The 17,773-nt window shown below is 37.2% G+C and overlaps 1 long non-coding RNA gene across 1 annotated transcript; it reads right to left on the reverse strand.

Annotated features, from left to right (window-relative positions):
• Positions 1-592: 592 nt before the first annotated feature.
• LOC101477605 (uncharacterized) lies at positions 593-9,270 on the reverse strand. Its single transcript, XR_191525.2, has 3 exons — positions 9,145-9,270; positions 1,250-1,358; positions 593-882 (listed from the first exon to the last, which is right to left on the reverse strand). It is a non-coding gene; the product is annotated as an uncharacterized LOC101477605 (long non-coding RNA).
• Between the last annotated feature and the right edge of the window lie 8,503 nt (positions 9,271-17,773).

Here is a 17,773-nt window from a genome sequence, read left to right on the forward strand (position 1 = left end):
TTCATTTCTAATCATGTTCACTCTTCAACTCTGCTACCTCCACCTCCTGTCTTTTTGTTAATGCAGACCATACATCAAAGCAGGGCTATTGTCAAGACTTCTATCTTGTAAAGCTTCTCGTTCTTGCTGCTATTCTTCTGTCATGTGAACGTTGGCATCCTCGAAAGAGTGACCTTTGCCCTTTAGATGCAGATGGACAGCCAAGTCTTGTCCCGTCGAGGTGGCTCTTCTTCTCGGATGAGAGGTGAAACGTCTTCAAGCAACTTAAAGAAGTCCAGACGCTTTTCTTTCCAAGCTCCTTGGACTACGACGACCTGGACGACTGAGAACCTTCACAGACATAGAGCACAAGTACTACAAATACTATTCAGTAACAAGTTCTTTTTATGTTTTCTGAACACTTATATGTTTTAACAGAAACGGCTGTACTTTCTGCTCCTTACATTTTCAAAACAAGCTTGTTAACTTCATGTCACTGACCCTTCAAAAATCAACTGGATTTGAGCACAAGTGGAGGTAATGCAGAAAGGACCATCTTATTGGTGTGTCCATCACCAAGACTTATTTGCATACTAAGAGAGGAAAAACAACATAATTTTACAAAATCTTTTATTGTGCTATACAGAGGGGTTAAAGTGAGCCAGAACCATTTGGAACAGTGTTTTCTGTGCAGATGCCCATGAACTGCGGTCAGTGTACTTCAGCATAACACTTTAATGTGGAAGGTCATTTTAAATTAAACATTTCCATCAGCTCAACAAATATCATCAAACACACAACTGTTTGTCACACACTGTGTCTGCTAGCTACAGCTGCTGTATTTTCCAGAATTAGATCCTGGGTCCACCCAGTCTACATATCACAGTGACCCTGGGCAAGACACTGAAAACCAAATTGAAATGAAACCATTAGAATGTGAAAGCATACATGACAGATTACAAAGCACTTAAAGCACAAAGAATAAAGTGCTATATGAATGTATTTGAACATAGCTTGTTGTAAAAAACAAAACAAAAAACCCCCACTTTCACTGGTCAGTAAGAATAGAACTGCATTATAAAAACACAAGGCCATTTTTAAACTCTGTTTTAACATGACAGCATAACATGTTCTGGTATAGAGAAACAGGGGTTTTGGTACACTTATACCATTTTGTACCATCATAATCATGCATAGTTATATAGTTACATACGAATCTGACATCACAATGATTTACTGTATTTGTGCTTCATTAATTTAAACTCTTTACCTTTATAAAGTACCTTTATGTTTAAATACAGCATTTCCCACTGCTCCGACACTGTATATATTCCACGGGAAGCCATCTTTCCAGCTCCTTCCCTTCCTGACTCCAGGCACTAAAAAGGGCAGAGTTCATTAGTTGTAATCCCTCTCACCTGTCCCCTTCATTCTCCCGGGGCAGCCCTGTGAGCTCACCCGACCATCCCTCCATTGCAGCAGAGTCAGAGACCACACCCCTGCCACAATCACTATTAGGTGAGTATACACTGAGATTTTGCACTGATCCAGATGAAAGATGACCGATGTGAAAGAATCTGTGAGAGACTTGCAAAACTGACACATGTAACAGTCTGGCGACCCACCATAGCCTGGGAGTATAAAAGATGGACACAGCTTCTGGATCTGAAAAATAAAGCCGATGTGGACATGCCTTCATCCTACATTGTTTTTAATTGTCAGCAGCTGGATATTCATATGACTTCAAAAATACTCCCAGATGTATAGAAGACCTCATTACATGCTATTCATTACTCAATCACTAGTTTAAAATTGAATTCGAAAGGATATTTTGGTCAATTTATAAGTGAGAAAGAAGGATTATCAGTGATCCATGATGACTTACCTCTTGGCTTCGTAACAGATAGTTACTAACTAATGGGTGGCTACATCCATCTTTTATACTGGCTACGCCTGGGACAACTTTCTGAATGTCTCAGAATATGTGCAGAAATGCTCTTACCTTTAAATATGCGCACATGCAAAATTACTAAAAGGTTCATGAAAAGTGCACACTAGCTGATTTTGTTATTACCATCTTTTGAATGTTAGTGAATCTGAATCATTTTAAATTAACAAGGCTGTGCAGTCAGCATATTATCCCCTATGTCTTTCTACAAGGAAACATGTTGTGTTATCCCATATCTTGTGGTGAAGCAGAGAAAATACTGAATGCTGTAAGAGAGAAGCGTGCACCACCAAGGCAACAAAGCAGAGAAAGTCTGACTGCAGAAACTGAAACAACAAGAAGACCTTGAGGCCCAATAAATATACACAGTGTGAACACTCGTTTCCTACATTCACAGTCTATAAAACCTTTTGATACATGGTTTCCTGATAGACATGTTTTGATGCTTACATCAACAAGATCAGTCATCACTTGTATGCAGGTGTTCAGTGTAGTTTTTAAACTTTGCGTGCTTAATTAGTGCAAACATCACATTCTTTTAGTCGTCAGCAGGTGAAAAAGTGAAGTGATAATTTCTTTTTATGATCTTGTGAAAAAACATAATAGAACACACGTCAGATGGGGAGGCATTAATCACATTTAGAAAGAATTCAGAGAAGATTAAACATATAAGAGCTGCACAATCAACTGAAATGGGAAACCAGAGTATCACACTCAATGCCAGTTTACAAATAGTACGTTTATTAATGTGAGATCTGGTGAGTAGAGGCCATTTGAGCACAGTTAACTCAAATTCATCTTAAGAAAAAACAGTCTGAGATGATCAGCAATGCCACATTCTGATACAAGCGGGCATCAGAAGATGAACATAGGAAGGAATGGACAAAGTTGGCAACAATACTTAGGTAGACTGTGGCATTTAAATGATGCTCAGGTGGTACTGCAAAGAAAATATCCCTCATACCATCAAACCACCACTGTCAAGAAGAACTGTTAATACGAGACAGAATGGATCCAAGTTTTCATGTTTTATTAGAGCCAAATTCTGACCCTACCATGCAAAAATTGCATCAGAAATCGAGTCTTATCAGACCAGCAAATGTTTTTCCAGTATTCTGTTGTTCAATTTTGGTGCTTCTGTATGAAGGGTTGCCTCAGTTTCTTGTTCTTAGCTTACAGGAATTAGAGCTGGTGTGGTCATATGCTGCTCATCTGTGCAGGCTGTGCATTCAAAGATGCTTTTCTGCATATTTCAGTTATAATGAGTGGTTATTTAGAGTGCCTGTTTCTTTCTTATCAGCTCAAAGCTCTCTGGCCATTCTCCTCTGACCCCTGGCATCAACAAGGTATTTTCAACCAGAGCACTGCCACTCCCTGGATGTGTTCTGACTGTTCTCTGTAAACCCTAGAGATGATGGTGGCCAAGGTCTGAGTAACTGCCAATCAACAGTTTTTTTTTTCTCACACAAACAATAAGGCCATTGTGAATTAGCTTTCTTTCTCAGACAAAGAGATCTTCCTCCAATATTTAACAATTTAATATGATAAATTGGATCAGATTGAAACATTTGTGCTGCTTGTCTGCATATTATTACTTCTATAGTTAAATAAATATCTACTATATTACCATAAAGTATTTATTATTAGTGGACTTTGACAAGTGGTGGAGGAAATTTTCTTTCAGGAGAAGAAGCAATAAAGCACAATGGAAGACACCTCACTGCTCCTAAAATTGTATTACTGGAAAATTGTGCATACAATATCAAAAGTAAAAATGACTATTCTGCAGAAAAACGTTCCCCATCAGCATTAAACGGATTAATATTACTGCTGCATATGTTTAAGGTTGAGCGCATTTTAAATACTTCATATTTTGTTTAATGTTCAGCATCATAATCTATAAGCCAAACGTTTGTAGTGGCTGACCTGTGTGAAAAAACTGAAAACAGTTTTTCATGGGCTAAGAAACACAAGATTCCATATTAATTAAAAAGAAAAAGCATATTAAAATATATTAATAACAAAAAAATCAACTGAAAGGTTTAAGCAGTGTGTGACATTGTTTACTGTCAATATCTACAGGGGGAATGAAAACAATAAAAAATGAAGGTGAAGTGTTTTCAACTCATTACATTCGGTCAAACATCTGAAAGCTCTGGCAGGGACTGCACCTTAATAACTGGGTGTTTTATTAGACCAGACATGGTCAGAATTACAGTCCCCTCAGCATTATTGTCCAAGCGTTGCTTGGTAATGTACAGAAGGGGTTATTAACATCTTTAACATATTCCATTTTCTTTACATCACACATGTTGGTGAGCAAAAGGAAAGCAGCAAAAGGTTACGAAGATAAATCACTGAAGCTTGTTAATTGCTAATGATAAGTGAGGACTCAGGGTGACCTGATCCAACCTTACTATATACCCTTTTGAAAAGGAACGTTTTAAGCCTCATCTATCTCCCAGTTCCAAACTGGAAGTTGATTCCACAGAAGAGGGGCCTGAAAGCTCCCATTCTGCTTTTAAATACCCTAGGAACTGCAAGCAAGCCCGCAATGTGAGAGTGGAGATTTTTAATGGGATGATATGGAACTATAGGGTCATAAAGATAAGATGGGGCCTGATTATTCAAGACCTTATATGTGAGGAGCAAGATTTGAAATTCGTTTATGGATTTAACAGGGAGCCAATGAAGTACCGGGCAGTACTTTTGTTACGGCATTTTGGATCAACTGAAGACTTTTCAGGGAGTTTTTAGGACACCCTGATAAAAAATGAATTACAATAGTACAGCCTAGAAGTAATAAATGCATGAACTAGTTTTTCAGCGTCACTCTGAAACAGGATATTTCTAATTTTAGAGATATTGTGGAAATCAAAGAAAGCAGTTCTACATATTTGTTTAATATGTGCTTTAAAGGACACCATGGTCATAAACAACTCCAGTAGGAGTACCAGAGATGGTATCCATCCTCCTAATAAGACCAGGTTTCAAACAAAACAAAAAACAAACAAACCTAGCAGAGACAGCAAGAGCTTTAGGAGCGACCAAATCAACAACGACACACAAACAATCTTCAACTTAAAGTCGATGCTGAAAATACCTAGCAAAGTGTCTCAAGTGAAGAAACCATTTGATTTTGTTGGTTTTTCTTTGTTTTTTTTAAATGAAACACATCTGTTGTGATTACTGGAATTAGAGATGTGGCCACTTAGTGCCATTAGCTCTTTGCTTTCTCACCTCTGCTAATTTGATTAACTTAACTGACTGATCTCTCCAACTTGTTTATTCTGTTGGTGCCTTTTGGAAAATTTAAATGGAATTATTTAATCAATAAAAATTTCTTTGTCTGGTTCATAAGACGTTTGTGTTTCAGTCTTTCAGGTTGCTAATCAGCCTTGCTTAGGTTACTTAGGCCTAAGCCATCTCTTTGAAATGAACCTTTTGCCATTGAGAAAAACAAAAATCCAGCACAAACCTTTCAAAGTATTAAAATGTCCCACACCAGTGGTTGATTGTGGGAGCATCTGTGGTCCACTGAATTTGTTCAAGCTGAGCACAATCATAGAATGTAGAAAAATTACTTTCTAAACAATTTTAAATACACAAAGTGGTTTAAATGTAACATCTTGCAAGATATATTCAGCTGATGTGCATCTTTGCTTGGAGCTGGCCTGTGGTAACCAAGGAATGATTGGTGCAATGTATAAAATTACCAGTGTAAGGGCAGATCCTAGCTTATCTTAATGGATCAGTATGGTCTAAAATTAAGATGATTAAAATCTGATTCTTTCTCTGTTGTAATTTCATTCAAGTTAGGCTGCTGGTGTTGAAACACTATCCTTTACCCTTGCTGAGCTTTATGCTGCAAGCATTTCACTGCATACAAGCTGTAATTGAAGTTTGATTATGGAAATTTTTTGGGATGCATAGGTGAGTTTTGATCTTCAGGCTTGCAAATATATTCTCTAAACAGTGCTGCTACTTATCATTATCAAAGATCAGTGTATGGAACATTGACAGCAGCTTACCACATTCATCTGTCTCTAATCGTCGCTTTCACTGATTAAAATGGAAAATGCTACCAGTGGTGGCTCATATCAGCTGTTACTAATTAATGCTCATTCTGTGGGTAACTTGATAACAGGCTCGCATTAATCTTTCTGTTGTCTTGTTAAAGTTCTCTGTGCATGCACAAGGAATAAGGGAGCGGCACTCTATCAATGCTGAAGTGTTTCAGGAGTTTCAACAACACCAGAGTAACTTACTAACTTACTTATTTCAGGAGTCATTTTCTCTCGATTTACGTTTAGTTATCATTTCTCCACTTATTTCAGTTGAACCTTAAAATCAGCAGTTATATTACAAGTCAATATCAATTAAGTTGCTGGCAATGTTCCCTCTAATTTTTCATGTGTCTGAGTGAACACACAAACTCCCTGAGCGATCTCGTGGACCCATGTGAGCGACAGCAGACGTGTGCACTGTGGTCACGCCAGCGTCGAATCCATCCAAGTTACATGGTTTATTAAAATAATAAAATTACAGCATTTACATTTCTGTTGTAGACTACTTTTAGTTAACTGCTTTAGCCCATTTACAATGAAAATTAAAAAAAAAAAATCTTGTTCATGATCTGTGTAGCATGTTAACACTATTGGAAGTAAAAATAACTTGAACTCCAATTTTGAAAACACAACTTTCTTCTTTTTTTTTTTTTTTTTTTAAATAAAGCTCTGACTTGTATTATGAGTCTGTGGTCTGGGAGAGGGTCCTGTAACTCTGTCTGCAAAATACAGAATATAATGACCAATGTTGGGCAATTAATTATATAGTTACTTGTTCAAAAAAGTAACTCAGTTTTGCAAACAACAAAGTTTTTTGCAGCTGTTTACCTAAAAATGCAGCCAAGGCGTTTTTTTAAAATAAACATTTCAAACTATTTTCAGAACAATCAGCTGGTCTGCATCAAATCTGATGCCAAACAAATTATTTGTGCCACTCCAAAAAATAATTTCTGTCCACTATGAGATAAAGGAGAACAACAGCCTGATACTTGCAGGCCTGACAGCAGGAGATGTATCACTGTCGCCTCATTGTTCTGACACACACAACAAAACTATTGACTACACTACACACTAACTACACAAGATTTGTGCTAAACGTTGCAAATCTCTCACATCTCAAAACACCGCACCACTCCTAAAACGTCCTCCCGTTTCTTAACAACTAAATGCCATGTTTTGATTGGTCGACATGGTACATTTTTCGACCAATGGGAAAGGGTGGGGGTGCTTTGGTTTCGTCTTTGCTCACAGGCAGAGAGTTCTTTCAAGCGTTTTCCTTATAAAACGCAGTTTTTACCGTTTCTTCCTGCAGTAAATATAAACAACGATAATATTCAGGAAGAAAACCAAACATTGCATTTTTTTTAATCATAACTCTAGTTTTACGTGGCCTATCAACACAATTTAAAAACTGGTATAAAGTCCACAGTTTTTCCGTTACTTCTTCCGTCTGTCCTGCTCACATCTCCATAGGTTGTACACGTTGTCATTAATGTGGCTTCACTCCACATCAGCCATGCCGCTTTGCTAGCTAAAACACCGGTGTTGGCACATATTTACTTTAATTTAAATTCAGGTTAGAATTTTTTTGTGTGCGCAACGCAGATTTTCTGTGCGCAGAGACCGTGCCAACAGTGCGCAATTGCACACGTGCGCAGCTTAGAGGGAACATTGGTTGCTGGTGACAAATATTCTTATTTGATTAAGTGCCATTAATTTCACCAAATATAAATTAACTGGCAATATAATGTATTCTGTATTTGTTGCACTACCTGGTTGTGCCAACAGGTGAAGTTAGTGAAATTGTACTCCACAATCTGTTTCATTAACAAGGAAATAATTTCTCTTTTAGCACAGATATACACGTGATCAGTATAAGGACCTATAAGACTTTATTCTCAAAATTGTATTTTGACTTCAATCTCAAAAGAACTTTTAAATTTGGAATTACTTTTGAGTACTGTATTTGTGGCTCATTGTGGCTCACCTCATTTTGTGTATGCAACCTATGCAGACATCCTTCAGTGCTGTGCTCGACAAAATCGACAGCACATAGTCCAAAAGGAATAAGGCTGTGTAGGAAGAATACTGACTGGCTGAAAAGTGAGCTTGAAAGCGTACAAAAACAAAGGCAATGACTGCGGTGCAGAGCACTCTCTTTTCAACTAATAATGTCAACTATATCTTTTGATTTTTATTTCTATAAGTAGCTAAAGTCTTTTGTGGTAAAATGGTTATTGGTAAAATGGTTATATGAAGAAAACAATCCACTAATGTATTCATCCATCCAGTCCATTCATCATTAAACTTTTGGTTAGGAAATTCGTATAAGAAATTTGGTAATTATTTGAACAATTGTCCTACCAAGTCTTCTCAATCGGGAAAAAAGAAAATGTGATAAATATCTAAAGTAATTTACAAAAACAGTCAGTTTTGCATTTGCATTTGTCTAAAATATAGCTTTAGAATATGCCCTTCAATGCACATGCTAAACAAATATACAGAAATGCTTTCTTGCATTTACCCATTGTCTCTAAAATTAGAAACATCCTGTCTCAGAGTGACGGTAAAAAACTTGTTCATGCATTTATTACTTCAAGACTGGATTATTGTAATTCATCATTAGCAGGTTGTCCTAAAAGCTCCCTAAAAAAGCCTTCAGTTGATCCTGAATACTGCAGCGACCACTGACAGAGACTAGAAAGAGAGAGGGCATGTTTATCCCATATTGGCTTCTCTTCATTGGGTCTCTGTTGAATCCAGAATCAAATTTAAGATAATTCCCCACATCTAATGAAGCCCAATCTTAAAGACCTCATAGTACCATATCACCGTATTAGAGCACTTAGACCTCAGGCTTACTTCCTTATTTCCAAGACTTACTTTTTAAAGGGCTTGAGTAACCTTGGATTTTTATTTTTACTGTTTCACAAAAGGGTTAAAAAGGGAATGTTCACAATTTAGACATTAATTGCAGGTTATTTTATTAAGCAGCTGAATCAAATAATAATAATAATTATAAAATTAATATAAAATTTTAAAATCACCTGAACTATGCTTATCTCATTAACCTACTGTGAGAAAATCCAAATCCTCTTGATTCTATAATATAACATGACACAAATAAGCAGAAAAAAAGCAGAAAACTACCAGTTTGCAGGTTCACAGTTTGAGCCGTAGTTGATTCTTCTGGTGTCTCTGCTGTAATTCTGACCTGCTCATCTTGCAGAAGTTAAAGGGGAGAACCACTTTTATACCTGGTCATCCTTTCTCCCTAATTTATTACTGGCTGTCACATCACCTGTTACCATTAGTGAGGCCAGACGTCATCTCATCCAATCATGTGTTAGCATCTAATCACCTGATGTTTAGCCACACCGTATCAATCTCTCTGTAGCTATCTGACGTTTTAAATTGTATGTTGAAACCACATTAAACCTCAAAAGCACTTCATTACATGTTCTTTTTTATTTTATGTTATTCTTAACATAGACAATTCCATTACATATGAACATTTAGTCACATATGAATATACTTCACTTCCTGTTTCATTCAGCTCATACAATTTATCATTGGTTAGATTTATCCTCAGTTCATTCTCACATGAGCATCTATTTCTATATAATCTCCTTTTAATCCAGTTGTGTAAGAGTACTTTATTTTTCTTCTTCTCTTTAAAACTCTGGTTTTGCTGATCACCCTCAATACAATTTATTTTATTAAATCGTACATTTAAAAAGTCTGACATTCTTTTAGATTAGTGGCTCCTTGGAAAAACATTTCCATTACTCATCTAATTTCTCATTTAACATATTATTCAGGCTTATATTTTGCTTTATATCACAGATTAAGAATGAAGATAATTTACTATTAGCAATAGCACATATAGACAAGCTCTGTTATAGCACTCTGTATTATTTTAAACATAAAAGGCTGGACATTAAGACCTTTTACCCTCTCTCAGATGTCTGAGAAGTATGTTCGGGGGTCTTCAGTCTCTCTCTTAATCCCACCTTACTAGATAAGGGGTATAAATTTTCTATAATTTACACATTATTAAAGCAGTAGGCAAACATTTCAACTTATCAGTGTAAGGTGACCCCTTGAAAACGACTCAGTTTTAGAAAACAGTCATTCTAGAGGGTATGTGACTTAAACTCCAAATCTGAACTCAGCTTGATGTCATCACCCTCTGAAGACCTTCCATTTTTTTGTGCAAACAGAGTCTGGCAGATGACTAGAGTGAGAAAGCAAACGCGACACCATAGAAGATTTTTGGCGCACAGCAAAAATGATAATCTAGAGAAGAAGCAGCGACTTGGTTCCTCTAACTCTCTGCCCTGTTCTTTCACTTGCTTTTGCTCGGTGGCAGATGAAAGGCCTCTGTGCCTCTCCGGTGCTCTTTTGATTTCTCTGTGTCATTCAAATGGAGAGGGAAGAGAGCCTACAAAGAAGCCAGTTTGTCTGCACACGGTGAATACTAATGCTGCATCACTATTCATTAAACACACTGAGCTCCAGTCTTACCTTGCTTCAGTATCTTTAGTGCTCCTGAATAGCTGAGGTAGAGAGTACACAGTATCTGTGTGTAGCCTATGTAACATTAATGCTGGACAGCCATTTTACTGAGTAATACTGGAGAAAGTCTTGCAGTCAATACCTCTATAGTAATGTGCTACATATCATTACACCTCTGAAATGATTATTGAACTATTGAGCTATTGCATCGATTTCACACACTGATGTTTAAACACGACAGCCCATGAAGTGTAGTTAATAAGTTCCTTCACACTACTGGTCCTGGTTTTCTCCTCTGACTCACTGTTAGACAAAACCCAAGGACCGGTGGTCTACACAGAAGGCAGTGATAGCTCAGCAGGTAGAGTGGTGGCCACATGATCGGAAGGTCGGGGGTTTGACTCCACTAAACGGCTACCCTGAGGTACCCTGAGCAAGGTACCATCCCTACATAGTGGCTACTCACTGCTTCACTGAGTGAATGGGTTAAATGCAGAGAGGAATTTCCCCACGGGGATCAATAAAGTATACATTATTATTAAGGAGCATAAATTATCTCTCTGAGCAGAGACGAGAATTGGTGCACATGTAACTAAGTTATGATCAAAAGTATCAGTTATTTGTTGGAAAGATGTCTTTATTACTATCTTCATTGAACTTTTAATATGTGTGTGTGTATGTGTGTGTGTTTATATGTGTGTACAATTTCAAGAAATTTCAGTGCCCGTGAGATGGACCTGAGGGAACGATAGTGAATAATGGCACACAGTAGTATGATCAATGGTTTCTTTCACTTTTATGCCAGATGTATGAAAGCACTCTGCATCTTGGTGCTGTAGGCTTCACTTTGAAACTGTGGACGTGGGTTAGCACTGAGATAAAAGCAGAGAAGAAATAGCAAAGGCTGGGTTTTTACTATTGTTATTCTCGCTCAGTGTATCACACACTCCACTAGTCTGCGGATACTGAGTGTAACATGGTCATTTCACCTGCTACACAGGATCATTATTAACCATCTGTTCAGGAAAACACAGAAAACTCTTAAAAAGGAGATATGTTGTTGCTACACTATATTGCCAAATGTATTCACTCGTATGCCTTCACATGCATATGAACTTAAGTGACATCCCATTCTTAATCCATAGGTTTCATCATGATCTCAGCCGACCATTTGCAGCTACAAAATGTTTCAACTCTTCAGGGAAGGCTTTCCACAAGGTTTATGAATGTGTTTATGGAAATTTTTGATCATTCTTACAGAAGCACATTTGTGAGATTGACACTGATGTCGAATGAGAAGGCCTGGGTTGCAGTCTCTGCTCCAATTCATCCTAAAGCTCTTCTGTTGGGTTGAGGTCAAGACAGTGCAGGCCAGTCAAGTTCTTTCACATCAAACTTGCTCATCCATGTCTTTATGGACCTTACTTTGCACATATTCCAGTTGAAGCAGGCGGGGGTTTTCCCCAAACTGTTCCCACAAAGTTGGGAAATTGCATGCTGAAGTGGAAAGAACTCAAAAAGGACTCTACACCATAACCCACCCTCTAAAAAACTTCGGAGAAACACAGGTTTGTCTATCCATTAAGCCAGATGACTCACACCAATTAAAGACCTATTAAAGACCTGGTTGACCTTTAATTTCCTACTTTTAAATTCAGATAAAACTGAGGTTATTGTACTACACCCTAAAACCTTAGAACCATTGCATTTAACATGATACTTACTCTGGATGCCATTACCTTGGAGTCACCTGATTGTTTCATTGTAGGGTCTGTAGGGTCTATATTGTATATTTCCAATATAAAGTGGCTTCTGTACTTCTGTACTAATACAGGTGTTGAAAGAACAGTTGCCAGTTAAGTTAAGTGAGATATAGAGCTGTAGTCACTAACTGTATTCATATAAATCCCCAGCCTGTCACATGTACATATTATAAGTTAATGCAATCTTTACTGCATTCTTTCCTGTATTCAATCCTTCCTCAGATTAGAGCTGGGCGATATGAGATTTTTTCATATCACGATATGTTTTTTTCATTTCAGGCGATAACGATATCTATCACGATATAAGCCAAATAACTATATTTGTAAGATTTAAATGTGCCGTTGCTCACAAGTAAAATGTGAAATAATCAGCAGCTTGTTTTTATTTAAATATTTATTTCCCATAATAAGTTCAACAGGGTAGATGTACTTAAGGAACATGAGACTTTTTCAGATAAATAAAGGCAAATATTGCAAACTACACAAAAGGCAGCCGCTAAAGCGTTTAAGTTTCAAAATAGAACAAACGAAACAGACTAAATTGTCAATTCCACTTAGAAACAAAATATTAATTCTAAAAATAAATCTTAGTTTGTTTTACAGAAGAACAGACAAAACTGACTAACTTTTGTCAATATCAAATAAACTGAGAACTAAAAGGAAATTCTCAATCTCTCCTTGTTGTATAGCTTAGCTTTTCAAACAGTTTTAACAGTTACTTTAGTCTGACAAAAGCCGAATGACGAATTAGCGCTTCCAGTCAGAGACCGAGGCTACGTCCACACGTACACGGGTATTTTTGAAAACGGAGATTTTCCGTTTTCGTTTTAAAAAATAATCCCGTCCACACATAAAGGCAGAAATGAAGGAAAACGCTGCTATGAACATGCCAAAGCAGCAGGTGGCGCTAGATTCCTAACCGTGCAGAAATGTTGGCCAATCAGAAGTCTAGAAGCCTCGGTGGGAAAAAGTAAACAAAGCTGCGGCATAGAAGCAGAACCGAGTCGTATGTGTGGAGGGACAGTAACTGTGTGTGTATGTACGCATTTAAACACTGCAGAGAGTAGAATTAACAGTAACAGTATTGTAGAAATCCATTTCACCGAAACAATAATGTGGCGCACAGTGTGACGCATGCACCAGTTCATTGTATTTCCAGACTTGCTTTCGGCACATTTACAGTGCACGCTACTCTGTTTTTTGTCAGACTTGAAATAGCCGAAATACCTTCACACTACGGAACTTCTTTGGCTCTTCCGTTCGACAATCTCTCCGGCGTTGGAACCATCATCTGTTTTCTCTTCGGTCACGCTCGGTTGATTTTTCTAGTCGGCACACTCATTTCCTCCATTACCCGCTGGCTGCTTCCCAAACAAACACACGTGCGGCTTGGCACTTGTGCTGTACGTTACAAGTCACGCGACGTGACGCTGCGGCTGTGATTGGTTCGGCTCTGCGCTACTTAATTTGGATTGGCTGACCTTTTTTTTTTTTTTTTTTTTTTTAAGAGGACAAGAGCGGCGAGGTCTATCGCGATAGCTTAATTTCTCTATCGAGTAAAAGTTATATCGCGATACATATCGTTATCGTTCTATCGCCCAGCTCTACCTCAGATTTACACTTAACCTCTCTGTGAAGCCTGGCTACAGCTGTGTCCGCTAAAAAATATTGCAAAAACATCACTTACCTGAGTTACACACTGAGTGTGGCCTCAGAGTGTAACATAAATTCTTGTTTTCCACAATACTGTGGATGCAAGTCTTTGGACATAAAGTGATGTGTTGTGTAATATTTTTAGGTGGCTTTGAATTGGGGGTTAGCTTTGTCAGGATAAGTGTATTCAACATTGGTTGGTTTTTAAGTTTCTCTGCTTTGCCTCAGCTATTGTCATCTCAGAAATGTGGTGTCAAAGCCCTAAAAGGAGATATTTGTAGTATCGTCATATGTGTCGTATTTTATTTTCATATAATCTAACATATCATCACACCAGCATTTAAACGTAGTGGCAGTGTGATGTTCTGGGACTGTTTTGCTGCTTTAGGACATACATAACAATATGCATCAGGACAGTGATCTGAAACACATTACCAAGTTCACCTCTGGCTTAAAAAAAGATAAAATGAAGGTTTCAGAGTATCCTAGAGTATCCTAATTCAAGTCTTAAATCTATTTGAGATGCTTTGGGAGGACCTTAAACAGCCAATCATGCTTAATAACCCACCAATGTGGCTAAATTAAAACAATTCCACAAAGAAGAGAGCACCAAAGTGGCACAACCTCTTATTAGGTTAAGAGGGCAATTACTTAAAGCATAGGATGGTTTTGGATTGCTTTTTGCCTCTTACGATGTGACACCATCATTTAAAAAACTTGACTTTGTATTTACAGAATCAAGCTTGTAAATACTTGATTTTGTAATCATAAAATGTGTTTGATGATCTGAAATATGCAAGTGTGAGAAATGCAAAATAACAAGAAATCAGCCAGCGGGCAACTGCTCCCTTGTTGGCAGTTTTTTTTTTGTAGTCATCAAGTATTACCCAACGACTCTGGCTTCATCTGTGGGACAAGTCAGTTACTGGTATTTTTGAAATATGTTCCTGGCATATTTATTTCTTTTAATTTTGTTGAATTAATTATTTGCTGTTAGGATAGTTTTTTTGTTTTTTATTAAACTATCCCATGCATTCTTTTTTTTTTTTTTTTTTTTACTGTCTTTATCTGATTAAAGCACAACCCCCAACCTGCATTGGCTGATGTAATGGGCTCAAATGCTTTCTACTCCCTGCAGAGGAATAGATAGATAGGAAAGGCAGATAGAAACCAAGAAGAAGCAAGATAGAGATTAAGAGGCTTTATCTGGGGATTTGTGAATCTTCACCTCAAACATTGGCTAAACTAGATCACCAGTGGTGTCCCAGTATCTCAAGTTCAGTGTTCCCAGCAACCTCCTCCGATCCTGCTGATCTGAGTGGTTTAATTTGCTTATCTGAGGTTTCAGCAGTACGTGAAAGTGACTTCAAGGTGCTCTGGGAGGGAATCAGTCAGCTATCTTTTTACAGAGAACTGCAACACTAACATTACACTCCATAATTAAAGTAGATCTGGGAGGGAAATCAATGCCAGCATGTTCATTTCCAACTAATTGCCAGTAAATCTTTGTTTTCTTTTTAGAACTGAACCACTCATTGCCTAGCAACCACATTGCAACATCTACTAAAATACAATGTTGAAATGTGCATGTAAGCTGAGTAAAAACATGTATGTGTTTTGTATAATGATTGGAGAGTATCATACACACAACTCCTGGGACATAAACCAGTGCTAACATCTGCATATTAGCATAAAATCTAGCTGTTTTTTCTATCTTTTTTTACTTTGCTTCAAATCATTTGTAAACTTTATCATTATTTGTTACCCTCAGCTGTTGATTTATTTGATAATGAAGTGGGCATTGGAGCTTGTCATTAAACTAACCTGGAACATAAGTTTTCTCGCTCTACTCAGGTTCTCTAAAAATGTATGCATAGCATCAGAAAGTGCTTCCCAACTTGTCAGACTATAAAGCACACTAATGTGCCAGGGCAGAGGGTCTTTGTCCTGCACTCCTAATCATGCACTATACTAGTTCATTAAAACTAAACTTAATGAGTCATACGCTATGGACTTGCCCTCCACAACACCAATTAGTTTCTGTTTCGGCTAGATACTGTCCTCCTGAAGGGTCTGGGGCTCTTAGCAAAGATGAGAGTTTTACTCACACAACTGAGCAGTAAACAGTAGGAACAGCTGTAACACCTATTTTGCTTCCTATGCAGCTGCTATTGTATATGCTCTACAATAAAAAGGATCAGGTTCAAGGATCAGATATTTAAATGCTCCTCAATCCCTAAATTGGCAAAATTACATGGTAATTTTGTTAGTATAGTCATTACTGCTCATCCTCATCTAAAAAAATAAATAATTTGAAAGCAACTGATTATGTTAAATCAATGCATAGAAAATAATTCCATAAATGAAAAATATGTGGAAGACAGTGGATGTGCAGCATCATACTTATGCATGATCCAGTATTTTTTGACATTAACTGGGATCTGAAGTATCATCCGTGGAGGTTGGATGGAATAAAGAGGACCTAAATGCAGGAAGGAAAATGGATTAAACAAAAAGCAAGCTGATGCAAACAGTCCACAAAACAGAGTTCAGGGTCAAGATCAAAATGCTATGTGATGTCCAAAGCAGGCATGAAGAACAAGCATTTAACCACAAACAAGGAAGCACCACAAGGAACATAAACAGGTGATTTGGCATCTACACAGGGGACTGATCACATAATGAGGGAACACTGGGGAGACCAGAATAAGGATGAAATCCAAACATGTACTAAAATTCAACATCAAAATCAGGACAGCCTTCCTCTCAGTAACTGTATTTTAATCACACATTACTTTACCAACATGCGAGCTAACCATCCCCTTTTATAAATGAATAAATATAACCTTTATAATTAATGCTAACGTTAAAATACTTCCTCCAATTTGAAATTTAATTTAATAAAATAAAATAACCTTTGTTTAAGCATCCCAACACCAATATTTGAGATTCAAAAAAGCAACAAGAGACATCTTGTAGGTTGATTTGGCACTTTAAGTAAAAGACTCCTTTATTTTTTCCAACCTTTTTGAAATTTTACTTGGTTACAGCAAATGTATTCTGTGTTCATGCAACACCGTGCCACCTTGAGCTACAGTGGCAAATGCGTGTAGCATGGCATCACGCACAGAAGCAGCTTCATTGTGTATGGAATACATAAACAGCTTCCAGAAATTATGCCAATAAATATTAGGTTTTCTCAACATGAATACAGTATCCTCTTGGCTTCCCTCTGAATGTTGTTTCAGTAGCATGTCAATGGATGAATGGGGCTGGGTGGTGGGTAGGTTTTTTTTTTTTTTTAGTTATATGCAGAATAATTGTATCTTCCCAAATTATAAAAAGTTGTTTACCTCAACCAAGCTCCAAGCAGAGCAAGGATGCCAAAGGTTCCAGCAAAATATATTTCCAATTATTATTCGGTTCATGTAAGAATCCACTTATGGATTACAGGGACTGTTGTTTTTATACATATTTTTAAATTAGTGCCTGAATGTTGTGCTTGTGTTACCAAATCAGGATGCACAGAAATAACATAAATGTTTAAAAATACTTAAAAAAAATCATAGGATCTCTGCAAGGTCTCCAAAAAGTGATTAAAAGATACTCTGCATAAATGAATGGTCATCTCCTTGCCTGGCATTCACTTTTTCATGCAAGAACATTCTGAAATTGTTAAAACTCTTGTTGATATATTTTCCCAAAGCGCCTGAGGGAAACTTCCAGTGAATGAAAAATATAAGTTAACCAACTGGAAAATGTAACTTGAAAGATTTATTTATACACAGCAGCTCATAAAGCAAACTTAGCTGCATGGAATAGATAGACCAATTTTTCTTCTTCTT

The sequence above is a fragment of the Maylandia zebra genome, linkage group LG22, assembly GCF_041146795.1.
Source record: "Maylandia zebra isolate NMK-2024a linkage group LG22, Mzebra_GT3a, whole genome shotgun sequence".
NCBI lineage: Eukaryota > Metazoa > Chordata > Actinopteri > Cichliformes > Cichlidae > Maylandia > Maylandia zebra.